This window comes from Tribolium castaneum, chromosome 3, assembly GCF_031307605.1.
Source record: "Tribolium castaneum strain GA2 chromosome 3, icTriCast1.1, whole genome shotgun sequence".
In the NCBI taxonomy this organism is placed as follows: domain Eukaryota; kingdom Metazoa; phylum Arthropoda; class Insecta; order Coleoptera; family Tenebrionidae; genus Tribolium; species Tribolium castaneum.
The window spans coordinates 22,774,095-22,789,949 of NC_087396.1; the positions used below are offsets into that span (position 1 = coordinate 22,774,095).

Consider the following 15,855-nt stretch of genomic DNA (forward strand, 5'->3'; position numbering starts at 1 on the left):
AATAAAGATGCTATAATGTTTCCTTATTATAAGTTAAGTAAATCTCTTAATACTTTAGATCTTCATGTTGATGATATATATGGTATAACAAGTTTATATGGTTACCCAATTTTAACTGACCCAAAAGTGATTCACAATTCGAGTACCACATATTCAATAAAAAATCTAACAACATCATTATCATCATCAACAACAACAACAACAACAACAACAACAACAACAACAACACCATCAACAACAACAAAAATACAAATAAATAAAATACCTTTAATTCCTGATTTATGTTCGCTAAAAAAATTTAATCATTTTTTAATTATTCAAAGTCATTTATATATTATTTATAATGAATGGTTTTGGATAATAGATTTTAATAATATGAAAGATTACGGTCAACCAATGAAAATTATAACTTGGCTAACATTTTTACCTAAAAATTTTACTAAAATTACTGCTATTGCTAGACGACCTTCCTCCGATGAAATTTTATTAATTATAAATGATATGATTTATATTGTTTCTTTGCCAAATTGGAGTCTTAAATATGGATATCCTAAAAAAATTTCACAAGAATTTAAATTAAATGTACCTATCAGAGCAATGGTTAACAATTATGATGGACAATTATATCTTTTTTCTGATGATAAATATGTAACAATAAACACTCATCATAATTATAGATCAAATTTAGGACTTATATCAAAAGATTTTAATGGTATACCAAATAAAATTACAGGAGCAATTCGTTTTACAAACGGAAAAATATATTTTTTTACTAAAAAAAATTACTATGAGTATGATGAATTTACTAATACTTTAATTAGAGCTGGCAAAAAGGATTTATCAATTTTTGGAATTAATTGTCCTAACGAACCAATCTTATTACAATTAAAGAATTTAATCTCTTCACTTATTCATTTTAATACAAAATATGAGGAAGCAAACGATGAGGATGAGAATGAGTAATTTTGATAAGATTAGTTAACCGCAAACGTAGATAAACAGATGTAAAAAATTGAATTATTAATTTTTTTAAGGTTAATTAACCATAAATATAAATAGATACATTTTTTGATAAATTTCAACTATAAAAACAGTCTGATTGAATTTAGGTGTTAATCTTAAAGTGACTGCGTTAATATGAAACCAAATCGACTAGAACTTCTATGTCAGAAATGTATTATAGAAAATTGTTGGAATAATCGAGAGAAGTTATATCAAGTTTTGAAATATTTACATGCGATGATACCAACGAAAATTTTTCATGAATTCTTAATCGCATTACCAACGATAAGGTGGCAGAAAATTTTCGAGAACAAGAAACCATATTATGCAAAAAATCCTGGTTCAGATGAAGATTTCATCGAAGGTCTTGAAATCTACGAGAATAATAACAGAAAATTGATGGATTATAAATACGATAAATATATTGATGATGATAATTTGTACTTGCATATCATGTTTGAAGTTGCAGTTTACGATTTGTATTTACCTTTTTTTGGTGCATCAACAATGTGTTTAAAAGGTAATTATTATAAATTTAAAAGTGTAAACAAAAAGTTTCGTTATTGTATAGACTGTTATAAGTTTTATAAGAATTTATATAAAAATGTACAAGATTCATGTATTTTTTCGTTTAAACAATGTTATGAACATACTATAATAAGAACAATTGATTTTGGAAATTACGTTAAGGATGATTTATTTTGGTGTGCATTATGTATTAAAAAACCTTTGTTTGCTAACACTTCATCAACTTGTAGAAAAACTTGTAAGTTGAAATAAAACTATAATTTTATTACAAGTGTTTTATTTGATTTTTAGATAAATACAATAATACAATACAATACAGATAACAGATATTTTAAAAATTAATATGATACTTTCCATATATCAATATGAAGTATCGTTCTATTACATATTATATCTAATCTTACTTTAAACGTATAATTTAAAAAATGTACTATTTTTATATAGTGTTCTTGATCGTCTAGTGGCGGATCTCCTACATTGATGAAGGCAAATGATAAATGATGTTGTAGATCTAATGGTATAACTACATCTTCAATTATGTTTTTTATGATGAGTGTTTCATCTGAAAATTAAAAAAATATATATATAATTAATTGTATGTAATAAAATAATCAAACATTTTAACTTACCGACAGAAAGATCATTGTTGCCCATGAATATCAAATTCATTGTGATGATGGAATATTCAACATGTAAAACTAATCACTGTTTAAAGTGGATCGCATATATATATAGGAATGAATCCCCTCTATAACACATTTATCAAAGAAAAACAAGAATTTCTGTGGTCGTGATGCAAAATAACAAACAAAATTTTATTTTTTTCCTTCAAATATACATGATTAGATACGATATGATATCAATAATCAAAATGTGGTTTAATCTTCTTCCTAACTTGAAAACAAACAAACAGAAACAAAAACAAAAACAGGAAATTCTTAGATATAATATGATTTTATGAAAAAAAGTGGAAGTAATTAGTTTTTTCGTTTATTATTATTATTATTATTATTATTATTATTATTATTATTATTATTATTATTATTATTACTTGTATATTAACTTGTTCTAACTCGTTCTAACTTGTCTTATTAAGATAAGTTAGGAATTTGTTGTTTACCATAAAAACAGGATGTTCTTAGATAAGATAAGATAAGATTTTGTGGTTAACCACAAATGGAATTACGTAGGTTTACCTTGTTCTAACTTGTTTTATTACGATAAGATATGTTTATTAACGTGTTCAGACTTGTCTTCTTATTAAGAAAAGATATTTAAGAAGTGGATGTTATCATTTGATTCAGTTGGCTTCCACGAGTTATTCGGTAAACAAGTGAGTGATACCATTTTTTTAAATTCTTCTTCACAAAAGAAATAAGTAAGTGAGTTTTTGAAATTTTATTATTTACTTAAATTTATTTTTTATAATAGAAATGGAAAATAATCTTCCAAATTATTATATAAATAATTATGACCCAGAACCTCTAATTGTTGATGAACCCTCAGCTTCAACAAATCTTGAAGACCCTTCAGGCAGTGAAAACAATCCTTCAGGCAGTGAAAACAATGAAGTTGGTCCAGATGAAATTTTATTACAATTAAATCAACGAGGTGCATGTGAATTGCCTCCACTTATTAAAATTGATTCTCTAATTCAAAAGAAAGAATATAAAATAAGAAATCTCATAAGATTGAAAACAAAAACAGGATGGGGCGTTATATGCGAAATTGATGAGGGTAACTTCTTTGTTCCTCAAAGAATTGTATCAATTTTAAATAACAGAGCCATAAAATATCTGTTAAGTGGAAAAGGTTCCGTAATAATTTACTTAGGAAAAAAAAATACGGGACATGTGAACTGGGCTAATATTGTCGAGTTTAAAAAGATCACATAATTATGTCTGCTACTCCGTTAACAACATTATCATCATCATCATCATCATCATCACCACCACCTCCATCACCATCAACATCAGCTTCCTCTTCTTTGACGTCGACTTTCGCATTATCAACTATAAATTTAGAGAAATTTATTGAAATTCTACGATGTCCAAAAAAATATAAAAATTTTTTACAAAACGCTATTTCCGATTATGATTATAAAACCTTTAAAAATTTTATTAGAAACAAGGAAAAAATTTTAGAAAATAATCAACAACAAGCAACAAGTTTAGGAGAGAAAAAAAAATATGAATACTACATTTCAAGAGTAAAAACTTTATTCACGCATTTTCAAGAAAAAATATCCTCTTCAACAAAATATGGAAAAGGTTTACAACAAGATATACGTCAGAAAATTTCCTTTGTTAAAGTAAGTATTTTTTTTAAATTAAGAAATTAATTTAATTAATTTATATTTTTAGATTTCATCAGCTTTTAATAATCGGCTACGAACTTATTTAATCAGCAATAATTATTACATAGAACCGAAATATTTTTTTGAACATTGCAAGGAAATTCTAATTACCAAATTTGAAAAAATTTTACGAAAATTAGGAGCTTTTAAAATTAACATTATATTAAATTGTATTTATCAATTAAAAGTAACTAAAGAACATGCCTTTCGAAGTTTTAACACCCAGAATCAATCAGTCTTTCACTCTGAAGAAATACCTTCAATTTTAGAAAATTTATTTGATGCTATATTAAATCAGGTAAAATATAAGTAATAACATTTATTTTTTGTTAATTTTTATGAAATTTACAGATGGATGATTTCACTGAAAATAAGTCTGGTGAAGCATTAGAAAGTATTGAAAATTTGATGATTTCCATAAACAAATTATCGATATTTAATATATCGCAAAATGATGAAGAAGAAGAAGAAGATACCACCTCCCATTCTAGTGACTCTGGGGGAACATACATTCCTCTTCCTATTGAGCTGAAACGAAAAGGTTCTTGTTTTATTAATATTTTTAATAATGATAATTATTGTTTTGTTTATTCTATCTTGGCTGCACTTTTTCCTGTTAATCACTCTAAATATGAGAGAGTTGAATCTTATCCTAGTAATGTTCATGAAATTTTAAACTTAAAAAATATTGAAATGCCTGTTAAAATAAAAGATATTTCCAAATTTGAAAAACAGAATCCTACTATTTCTATTAATGTATTTAAATTCAACGAAAAAACCCGACAAATTGATGGTCCTATTTATCATACAAAAAATGTAAAAGAAAAACATATAAATTTATTATATTTAACTAAAAATAATATTAACACTAATGGTCATTATTGCTTAATTACTAATCTTGCAAAAGCATGTGGAAGCAGCATAAGTAAAAATGAGCATCAAATATTTTTTTGTGATCGTTGTTTACAACATATTCCTTCGAAATCAAAAGATAAAATTGATAGACATAAACGGGATTGTTCAACATTTCCTGCAGTTAAAACAAGCTTACCTGAACCGAATTCTCCAGAAAGTCTTTTACATTTTTCACAGTTTAAGTCATTGCTACGTTTACCATTTGTTATATATGCAGACTTTGAATGTTTAACAGTTCCATTAGATACTTGTTACCCCAATACAAAAAATTCTTTTACGAATCCATATCAAAAACATGTTGCATATAGTATAGCATATTTTATTAAATGTTCTTTTGATAGTAAATTAGATAGTTTTAAGACTTATAGAGGAGAAAAGCCTCAAGAGTGGTTTATTTCAGAATTAAAAGAAATTTGCAAATTTGTAAATAAAATATTGTTAAAACAAAAGAAAATACTAAATAAACCTCTATCAGAATTAGAAAAAGAGTTACATGAAACAACTAATAATTGTAATTTATGTGGTTACAATTTTACAGATAATAATAAAAAAGTTATACATCATAACCATTTAACTGGTGAATTTATTTCTACAATATGCAATAATTGTAATTTACAAATTCAAATTTCAAATAAGTTGCCAGTTTTTTTACATAATTTGTCTGGATATGACGCTCACCTTTTTATTACAGAATTTATTAATAATTTTTCAAATACTGAAATAATACCATTGAATCATGAAAATTATATTTCATTTTCAGGAATACATTGTAACATGAAAATTACGTTTTTAGATTCTTTTCGCTTTCTACCTACATCATTAGATAAACTTGTATCTTTTTTAAAGCCAAATCAGTTTTCTCTTATGAAAGCTTTTTTCCCCAATGTTACAGATAATGTTTTTCAATTATTATTAAAAAAAGGAGTATTTCCGTATGATTATATCACTTCCTTATCTGTCTTCGAAGATACCCAATTACCAACAAAACCACAATTTTTTAATCGAATGATAAATAAACATATTTCAGATAAAGATTATTTTCATGCACAGAATGTTTGGGAAAAATTTGGAATTAAAACTTTAGGAGAATACTCCGATTTATATTTAAAATGTGATGTAATTCAATTAGCTGATGTTTTCGAAAATTTTCGCGACTTAACAATGAAATATTACCAACTTGATGCTGCATCCTTCTATACTAGTCCAGGCCTTTCATGGGCAGCTGCTTTAAAAATCACAAAAGTTAAACTTGAATTGTTTACCGATAGTGAAATGTTTTTGTTCATCGAAAAATCAATACGCGGAGGAATTACTCAAGCGGTACATAGATATGCTGAATGTAATAATACACATTATTCAAAAACATATGATCCTACAAAACCTATAGATTATCTTTTTTATATCGATGCTAACAATTTATATGGCTGGGCTTTAAGTCAAAAGTTACCTATTGGAAATTTTCATTGGTTATCAACAAATGAAATTAATGAAATTTTCGCTGAGCCTCAAAAATTAAATACTAATGATAACAAAGGGTTTATTTTAGAAGTTGACTTATATTATGATAAAAGTATACACGATGAACATGATGATTTTCCTTTTTGTCCTGAACCACGAAATTCAAAGTTAATGTGTACGTTATATGATAAACAAAATTACGTTATACATTATAAAAATTTGTTACAGTGTATAAAATATGGTTTACAAATTAAAAAAATTCATCGAGTTTTAACATTTGACCAAGACGCATGGTTAAAACCTTATATTGAATTTAATACAAAATTGCGTATGGAAGCTAAAAATGAATTCGAGAAAGGATTTTTTAAACTTTTAATAAATTCTATCTTTGGAAAAACATTAGAATCAGACCGGAAAAAACGTAAAATTGTATTAGTAAAAAATTGGAAACAAGCCAGAAAATACATTCTAAAACCAGAATTTAAAAACGTTAAAATACTAAATAAGAATTTAGTTAGCATCGAATTAAATAAAACCGAAATCAAAATGAAAAGGCCAATCTACGTAGGATTTACGGTTTTAGAATTATCAAAAATTATTATGTACGATTTTCATTACGATTTTATTAATAAGCAAATAAAAAATTATTTTCAATCAAAATTATTATATATGGATACTGATAGTTTTATTTATAAAATGACATGTAAAAAAGAAAATTATTCGCTTTATGATCTAATACGAGATTTTGCAAATTCAAAATTTGATACTAGTGATTATGATGTAAATAATATTTGGAATATTCCTCTTGTAAATAAAAAAATTCCAGGATTAATGAAAGATGAATTGAATGGTAAAATTCTTACAGAGTTTATTACTCTAAGACCAAAAGTTTATGATTATAAAGTGAATGGAGAAGTAAAAGAGCCTAAAATAAAGGGAATTAAAAAAAGTGCAGTCATTATAGATTTTGTAGATAATGTTGATAATGATAGTTATAGGATTACTAATACTAGAAAAATAGAATTTAACGATATATATGAATGTTTATTTAATAATACAGTAGGTTATGTTAATTTTAATACTATAAGATCAATTAATCATGAACTATTTTCTGTAAATATTAATAAGTTAGGATTAAATGCATTAGATAATAAGAGATATATTTTAGATGATCTAATTAGTACTCACGCTTGGGGGCATTATTCAATTCCTTAACCCCTTCTAAGTTTTTGTAAAATTTAATACTTTTTTTAAATATTTTTTCCAAATATTAATAAAATATTTGTTTGTTCTATTTCCTGTTTTATTTTTTATCGAACCTAATACGTATTTACTTAGATAAACATTAGCGTTGTAAACAACTCCCCCCACTCGAACCCTCTATCTATACCAAACAGTATAAAAGTCAACATGCTGTTTTTCAACTGTATCAGTGTCTTTTGTCTTATTGAGTTAAAAGGTACTATTATTAAAAACTAAAAAAAAATGGAAAAAGTACGTGAACCATCAATATACAATATTCCCGGTAAGTTTAATCATTTTTTAATAGTTTAGTTGGAAATTATTTTTTTTGTGTTTTTTTTAATTTAGATGAAATTGTCGTATGTCCATACGACTCCAATCATAAGGTGCTATGGTTTAGGCTTGAGCGGCACATATGGAAGTGCCATCAAGCCGAAAAAAGAAAAAAGGAAGACCAAGCAAAGCAGAGCGGAGATCACCCCTCTCAAGTTTCGCTTTGACAAAAAAATAAATAAATAAAAAACTACATATACTAGAATTTTTTTTTTTCAGAAAAAAATTACTCCTTATTCCTGTTCTCCCATTAATACAATTTAGCGTAGTAGGAGGTAGTTAGATAAACACTAGAGCGATTTTTTCTGTTCTCCTAATAATCCATTTAAAATTGCTTAACTCAATACAGCATGTTTTGTATACTTCATGTATTCAAAATTGCACATTTCAAAAATCATATATTCAAAATTTCACAACCCCAAAAACCAAAAATTTCACAACCCCAAAATTCGCAAACGCGCGGGGGTGTGTGGTGTGTTGCGTCGGTCGGGTCGGTCGGCCATCATCATCTGATATTGGCGGGAAGTTTAAAAAATAAAAAAAAAATAATTAAAATGGAGGCCAGCAGCGCCATCTTTGATTGAAGGCGGCGGCGCTGACTGACGGCAGCGCGCCATCTAGCGAAAAGCTTGCAGACCGTACCGTGGCGCCATCTAACGTGAGAATTTAAACCGAATTTGTGACGACATCGGCGCTTATATCCTACTAGCTTCCAGTCGTTGCAAAAGATTAAAAATCATGTTTTATTATCAGTTGAACGTGTAACCCTTCAGAGACACCGTTCAAAGAAATCTGAAAGTGCTTTAACTAATGAATAGAGACCGGATTTTTGTAAAAACAAACAAAATGAAAAGATACGTTTTGTCAAAAACTTAAAATCATCTATTATACAAGAGAAGTTAATTAACTGTTTAACCTAAATATTGTTCTAAATTTTCTAGTGTAAAATTTGATCGTTTTTCCGTAAGAATTTATCTTACTCTAGAAAATACACTCACTTAATGGAAATACAGTCACGCTTAAAAAAATTACACCTCTAAATTATTTGTGTACATTTAGTTAGTTTATTGTGTAAACCAGTTGGACACATTGTAAACTAACCTCTTTGTTGAAATTTATGACCAAAAAAAATTTTGTTTTTTGTTATCCGACCCGGTTAGCCCAAAGTGTCATTCTTTTTAAACGTGACTGTACATATTAGTATCTACTAAATTCAGGCATCTCTGTATTACCAATATTTTTTCGTTTTTATTTTTTGTAGATTTTTATTTTCAATAGTTTTTCACTAATTTTTCTACAATTTTTGAGGTATAAATGTGCACTTTATTTACGAGTTTAATTGCTTCAATAAGTGACAGGTCTACTGTTTCTAACTTTGTTACCTATGCTATTTACTAACATTTTAGAGTGAGAAGGAAAGTCATTTTTCAAAGTGGTTTAACTAAAGTAATGTTTTGCATTTGCAAAAGCTTGTGAATCTTCAAAAGAAGAGAAAGACTAATAAATTGAAACATTATATTCTGAATTAAATACCAATACACATAGGAACTGAAAAAGTAAAACAATTAATACTGGTATTAAAAAAAAACAGTAAAATTAAAATACTCTAAATCTAAATAACTGAATGAGTGATAAATTAAAAAACTATAGAAATGCAAAATAAAAACATTAGGAAATTGTAAAACTAAAATTATAAGACAATAAAACAACGAAAAACCGAAAAATTAAGAAAATGAAGATGAAATATAGAAAATTAAGAAACTAAAAAGCTGAAATACCGAGCATAAATTTAGAAACTGCGTGATGGAAATTCTAAGAAAATAAGACTGTAAGCTTGAAAACATAAAAAATAAAAAATTAAAAGTTAAATAACTTGAGAAAGTTAAATGGAACATTCAATTTTTTGTTTTTGCTTTTCAAAGATCGTTAAATTGTCTAAATAAAAACGTAACTCATATTCAAATGCTCAAGTTAATAACTAAAAAAATATAAAGATTTTTGACCTAATTTGACCTATTGGTCAATTACTCATTTCTGGGACAAATGAGACACCAGTGAACCGGTTTAAGGATTGGTTTATCTCACAGAACGAATTTTTGTCTTACGTACGAATAAAATGGTCGATTTTGCCTAGTTTTTAAAATAATTTAAAATAAAAAAGTAGGATTTTTACACAATTAATGAAAATCTACCTACACTGTCGGTTTGAAAAAAACTACAAAAAAATAAAAATATTGAGACTGAAATTCTGGAGAACTAAATTACACAAATGTTGAAATCAATGCAAGTTTAATTTCCAAACAGATTCTTTAGAGTCTGCAAAAAATAACAATTTCTCTTTGCTTTGTTCCTTAAATCGTTGCAAAAAACTGGCTAAAAACGCGTCTAGCCTTTTAATTCGCAATTTCCGAAGCTTCGTTAAAGCCCGAAATGAAACTCCGGATTTGATTTTTTGGTTGGTTGAGAACAGCTTTATCGCTTGTGGCTCGTATGAATAATTCAGTGTCGTTGTGTAAAGACCACTTACTATTATGTAAGATCTCGCATAATTGGGACCGGTTCCAGCCCTTAAACAGGTGTGACACCCTTAAAAGTGCATTACCGCCCCTTCGCACACCTGCACCTACTAATCGTTGACGGATCGATAGCAGAGCGGTGGATTTATGGGGGTTGAAAGGGTGCGTTCTTAATTCGGCAGTTTATAGCCGGGTTTAGTGCTAGCAACGGCCAGACGCGCTAATAAACGGGACCTCGACAAAAGATAAAACAATAAGAATTAATTAACAAGCACACAATCTGGAATAACAACACCTCCTTCCGGTTTACGTCTAATTAGAAATTTCACAATGCGCTCGTAAAAATTACGAATTGTGCTTTTAGGACTCCACTCTGTAGAAAAACAGCGGCCAGCGGAACGTACAAGCCGTAAATCTTATCGGCTTTTACTGGAGGAAAATAAAATCGGGCTGGCGCTATACACTCATCATATTTTTCTTCAGACGATGCCGTTTGTTTAATAAGTTTTACGAGACTTGATGTGCCTTTGAACGGCCGTAAATTTATATATCTATCAAATCTCGCGATAAAAAATTATTCCGTTTTATTATTGTGGCGTTTGCTTTATCGGAGGTTTCGGGAAAAATCAGGCACGTAATTTATCCTGACAGCACCTAATTGTCGCTCTTTGCACGAGAATGAGAAATATGACGAGAATAAATAATCGTGAGATGAAAGAGACAACCCATGTTTATTTAGGAGCTTGTCTGTTTCCTAATAGGAAGTCATGTCGGGTTCTAGCACAGTTTGTGGTGCTTGCGAATGCATTTGCAAAACCATCACATATATAAATAGTTCAATACATTGGTGCTTAGTTGCGGAAACTAAGCGATATTCGGAATAATTAAACAGGCCCAAAAAATACGCTCCCCAATTAAACGTGTATTGCTGAACCAAATAAAAAAACTATTACATTTCCTGCTTCAGCAAATATCCGATTTGCCGATTACGGCGAAATTTAAAGAGCTTGGACGAAAAATCTTACTAAATCCTAAACATTTTTATTAAAAAAACTAGAGAAAACTTAGAATAAACCGCAGAATTCGCCTGAATAAAGTGCTTTGCTCTAAGACTTTTAATTTAAGAATTATGAATTTTTTTAATAAGAAACAAAAAAATCTATGAGCTTTTTTATTTTTGCTTTTATTTTTATAGTTTCCGATTGTTTCAACAAATTTTTAATTGTGGAAATGTTTTTTTACTTCTAATTTTTTTGTGTGCACTATAGGTCGATTACGTCGAAACTCCAAGAGGCTAGAACGAAAAATCTTATTTTATCGTAAAGAGACACTTTTAAAGTGAGCAAATTTGGAAAATTTTATTGAGCAAACTGGTGTAAAACGTAAAATAAACAGTATAACTCGCCTGGATAAAGTGTTTTGCTCAAAGAATTTAAGCTTTCGAATGAATTTTTATGAATTTTTAATAAGAAACATGAAATACCTTTGAGCTTTTTGATTTTTGCTTTTAGTTTTATAGTTTTCAGTTTTATAGTTTTTGATTTTAGCAAATATTTAAATAGAGAAATGGTTTTTACTCTTAGTTATTTTCGTCTAGTGTGCACTAAGCCGATTACGTCGAAACTCCAAGAGGCTAAGATGAAAACTCTTACTTCATCACAAAGAAACATTTTTAAAATTAAAAAATTTGGAAAATTATATAATTATAATACGTAAAATAAACCGTAGAACTCACCTGAATAAAGTGTTTTGTTCTTAGACTTCTAGTTTTTGAATTATGAATTTTTTTAATAAAAACAAAAATTACCCTTGAGTTTTTTTATTTTTGCTTTTAGTTTTATATTTTTTGATTCTGTTTCAGCTCATATTTAGTTGTGAAAATGTTTTTTACTTGTTACTTTTTTCTGTCTTGTCTGCACAAGGCCGATTACGTTGAAACTCTAGGATGTTAGAACAAAAAAAAATATTTTATCGTAATGAGACACTTTCAAAATTAACAAATTTGAAAAAAAATATTAAAGGAACTGGTGTAATACGTAAAATATACACTAGCATTCGCCTGCTCTAAGAATTTTAGTTTTCAAATTAAGATTTTTTAATAAGAAACAAAAAATGCCTTTGAGTTTTTTTTTGGTTTTATACAGTTTTTGACTCTGTTTCAGCAAATATATTATTGTAGAAATGCAAAAATTTTTTTTACGCCAATTTTTTTTCCTGTCTACTGTGCACTATAGGTCGATTACGTCGAAACTCCAAGAGGCTAGAACGAAAAATCTTATTTTATCGTAAAGAGACACTTTTAAAGTGAGCAAATTTGGAAAATTTTATTGAGCAAACTGGTGTAAAACGTAAAATAAACAGTAGAACTCGCCTGGATAAAGTGTTTTGCTCAAAGAATTTAAGTTTCCAAATAAATTTTTATGAATTTTTAATAAGAAACATAAAATACCTTTGAGCTTTTTGATTTTTGCTTTTAGTTTTATAGTTTTCAGTTTTATAGTTTTTGATTTTAGCATATATTTAAATAGAGAAATGGTTTTTACTCTTAGTTATTTTCGTCTAGTGTGCACTAAGCCGATTACGTCGAAACTCCAAGAGGCTAAGATGAAAACTCTTACTTCATCACAAAGAAACATTTTTAAAATTAAAAAATTTGGAAAATTATATAATTATAATACGTACAATAAACCGTAGAACTTACCTGAATAAAGTGTTTTGTTCTTAGACTTTTAGTTTTTGAATTATGAATTTTTTTAATAAAAACAAAAATTACCCTTGAGTTTTTTTATTTTTGCTTTTAGTTTTATATTTTTCGATTCTGTTTCAGCTCATATTTAGTTGTGAAAATGTTTTTTACTTCTTACTTTTTTCTGTCTTGTCTGCACAAGGCCGATTACGTTGAAACTCTAGGATGTTAGAACAAAAAAAAATATTTTATCGTAATGAGACACTTTTAAAATTAACAAATTTGAAAAAAAATATTAAAAGAACTGGTGTAATACGTAAAATATACAGTAGCATTCGCCTGCTCTAAGAATTTTAGTTTTCAAATTAAGATTTTTTAATAAGAAACAAAAAATGCCTTTGAGTTTTTTTTTTGGTTTTATATAGTTTTTGACTTTGTTTCAGCAAATATATTATTGTAGAAATGCAGAAATTTTTTTTACGCCAATTTTTTTTCCTGTCTACTGTGCACTAGGCCGATTACGTCGAAACTCCAAGAAGCTAGGACAAAAAATCTTATTTCAACGTAAAGAAACACTTTTAAATTTAACAAATGTAGACAATTTTATAAAAAAAACTATATTAAAATGTAAAATAAACAGTAGAACTAGCCTGAAATAAAGTATTTTGTTCTAAGACTTTTAGTTTTCGAATAATGATTTAATAAGAAGGAAAAAATGCTTTTAGAATTTTTTATTTTTGTTTTTAGTTTTATAGTTTTCGATTCTGTTTCAGCAAATATTTAATGGTAGAAATGTTTTTTGCTTCTATTTTTTTTCTGCCTACTGTGCACTAGGCCGATTACGTCGAAACTCCAAGAAGCTACGACGAAAAATCTTATTCCATCGTAGAGACACTTTTAAATTTAATTAAAACAACTAGTATAAAACAACATAAACCGTAGAGTTCGCCTGAATAAAGTGTTTTTCTCTAATAGACTCAGTTTTCGAGTTATATTTTTTTTAAATAAAATTAAAAAGTGCCTTTGAGTTTTCCTATTTTTGCTCAACCCTTATAGTTTCCGAGATGGAGGCAAAGAACGGGTTGAAATTTCCCCTTTTTTAATTTTTCAAGCGCCGATTACGGCGAGCCTGCGGGAGCCGCAAGCAGGTGTTGAAAATCGTTTTATCCCGACACTTGAGTCCCTTGTTGTGGAAGGCCGCCTTTATACCCTTGCCTCGAAAAATATTCAAATAAAAAAAGTCCGAGCAAAGTTAACGACGTGGCAAGAGATTTTCTGTTTTCTCATCATATCTTCCGGTCGGTGCTTTGAAACATCTCACCGTCGAGTTCGAAACTATCGATTCACTCCTAAGTAGCTTTTTCTTTGACTTTCATGCACGTTATACACTACACCAGCGGACTTAAATCCCGTCTGTCCTATGTTTATCGCACATAAGCTTTCCTAAATCCAGCTTTGCCATTTTTGCAGCATTACATATCGTTATCTCCGTCACGGAGTGAAGTAGTGCCCTAATCCAGACGCAGCTAAACGAAATTACTCTTTACTTTGTGCCATTATCGGAAGCTCCTCACACAAAAACAGCTTTCAGGAACGAGGATATCGACAGGAAATTGATAATTTCATTAACCGCTCCCTCTCCAAATCGCGAAACAGATGCGACCTGCACAGGTTTACGTATTCAGACCAACTTTATCTTAAAATTGATGCTGCGCCCGAAAAATAAAAAGCTCCATTTGTTACCAACTCGCTGGCCGAATTTCCAATTTGTAAACCAACGAAAAATTTAATTACTAAATTAAAACTTCCAGAACCGAACTTTTTTATTCGGCACAAGAACATTTAATTTGTTTGCCTACAAACATCATTTTTAATACATTTTTGAGTGATTTATCGTCATATTTAGATAGAGTTGTTGTTTTTTGGCCGAACACACGGTCCGAGACCGTTTTACATCGATCATAAATTGAATCGTTCGCAGTGTCTGCAACATTCAGACAACATGTTGGGCTCATGGATCTGTTACGTACAGTCGAGTTATTTTATTCAGGAATTTCGGACTGAGCAAAGCTCTGATGATATTTAACAATAGGGGTAATGGACCGGAAGCGAAGCAATAAAAGTACAGACACGTTCTACTAGTCTGAATTAAAAAAGCCGTGGATTTGCTGCAATAATTCGCATTAAAAATATTCCTGCGAAAACATCACTAGTTGTTTTAGTGGAATTTCGTGCGATATTTTCCCCTTGGTTTACTGCGACAATTACGATCCAACTTGGAAACTGGCACGTTTTAAATAAAACGTAAGTTTGTCCGCACTCGCAACCACAGCCGTATTAGCATTTAAATCTAACTTTGTAAGCTCGTAATTTTGATGATTTCACAAAATTCCGGCTTGACCCCGGAGCGCAAACGCTCGTTATTGGTAATGTCAGCAGTGGGGACTCGCATGTTTCTATCTCGGTTGATCTCGAGACGCTTTTTACCACTCTATCGATTATAATAATTAACGATGAAACAGGTGATTACCTGCAGACAAACCAAAAAGAAGGACGATTTCAACAAGTGGAGAAAAACAAATGGCGGGTTGTTGTAACAAAACCAGGACGATTTTAATTTAAAAGACGAGTTTTTTATTATTTGTTCTAAAGCGCACTGTTTTCTCATAATTAACTTAACAAACTTTAATTGGCAAGCCAGGAAAGTTACAAAATGTAAACTTGGAGCAAAAAACGTGCTTCTTTTATTGATTCACTGCGTATTTTACTGAAGGCTTGCCAAGACTATGATTGCTGCCAAAATTAATAACTTTTTTTGG

The 15,855-nt window shown here is 28.8% G+C and overlaps 1 protein-coding gene and 1 long non-coding RNA gene across 4 annotated transcripts in view; both read left to right on the top strand.

The window, feature by feature from the left end:
- Neto (Neuropilin and tolloid-like) overlaps positions 1 to 15,855 on the top strand; it is a 139,559-nt gene that overhangs the window by 40,885 nt on the left and 82,819 nt on the right. The window lies entirely within an intron of this gene.
- Positions 2,647 to 8,039, top strand: LOC135265613 (uncharacterized). The gene is made up of 5 exons (XR_010333339.1): positions 2,647 to 2,908; positions 2,962 to 3,841; positions 3,894 to 4,184; positions 4,238 to 7,784; positions 7,850 to 8,039. It is a non-coding gene; the product is annotated as an uncharacterized LOC135265613 (long non-coding RNA).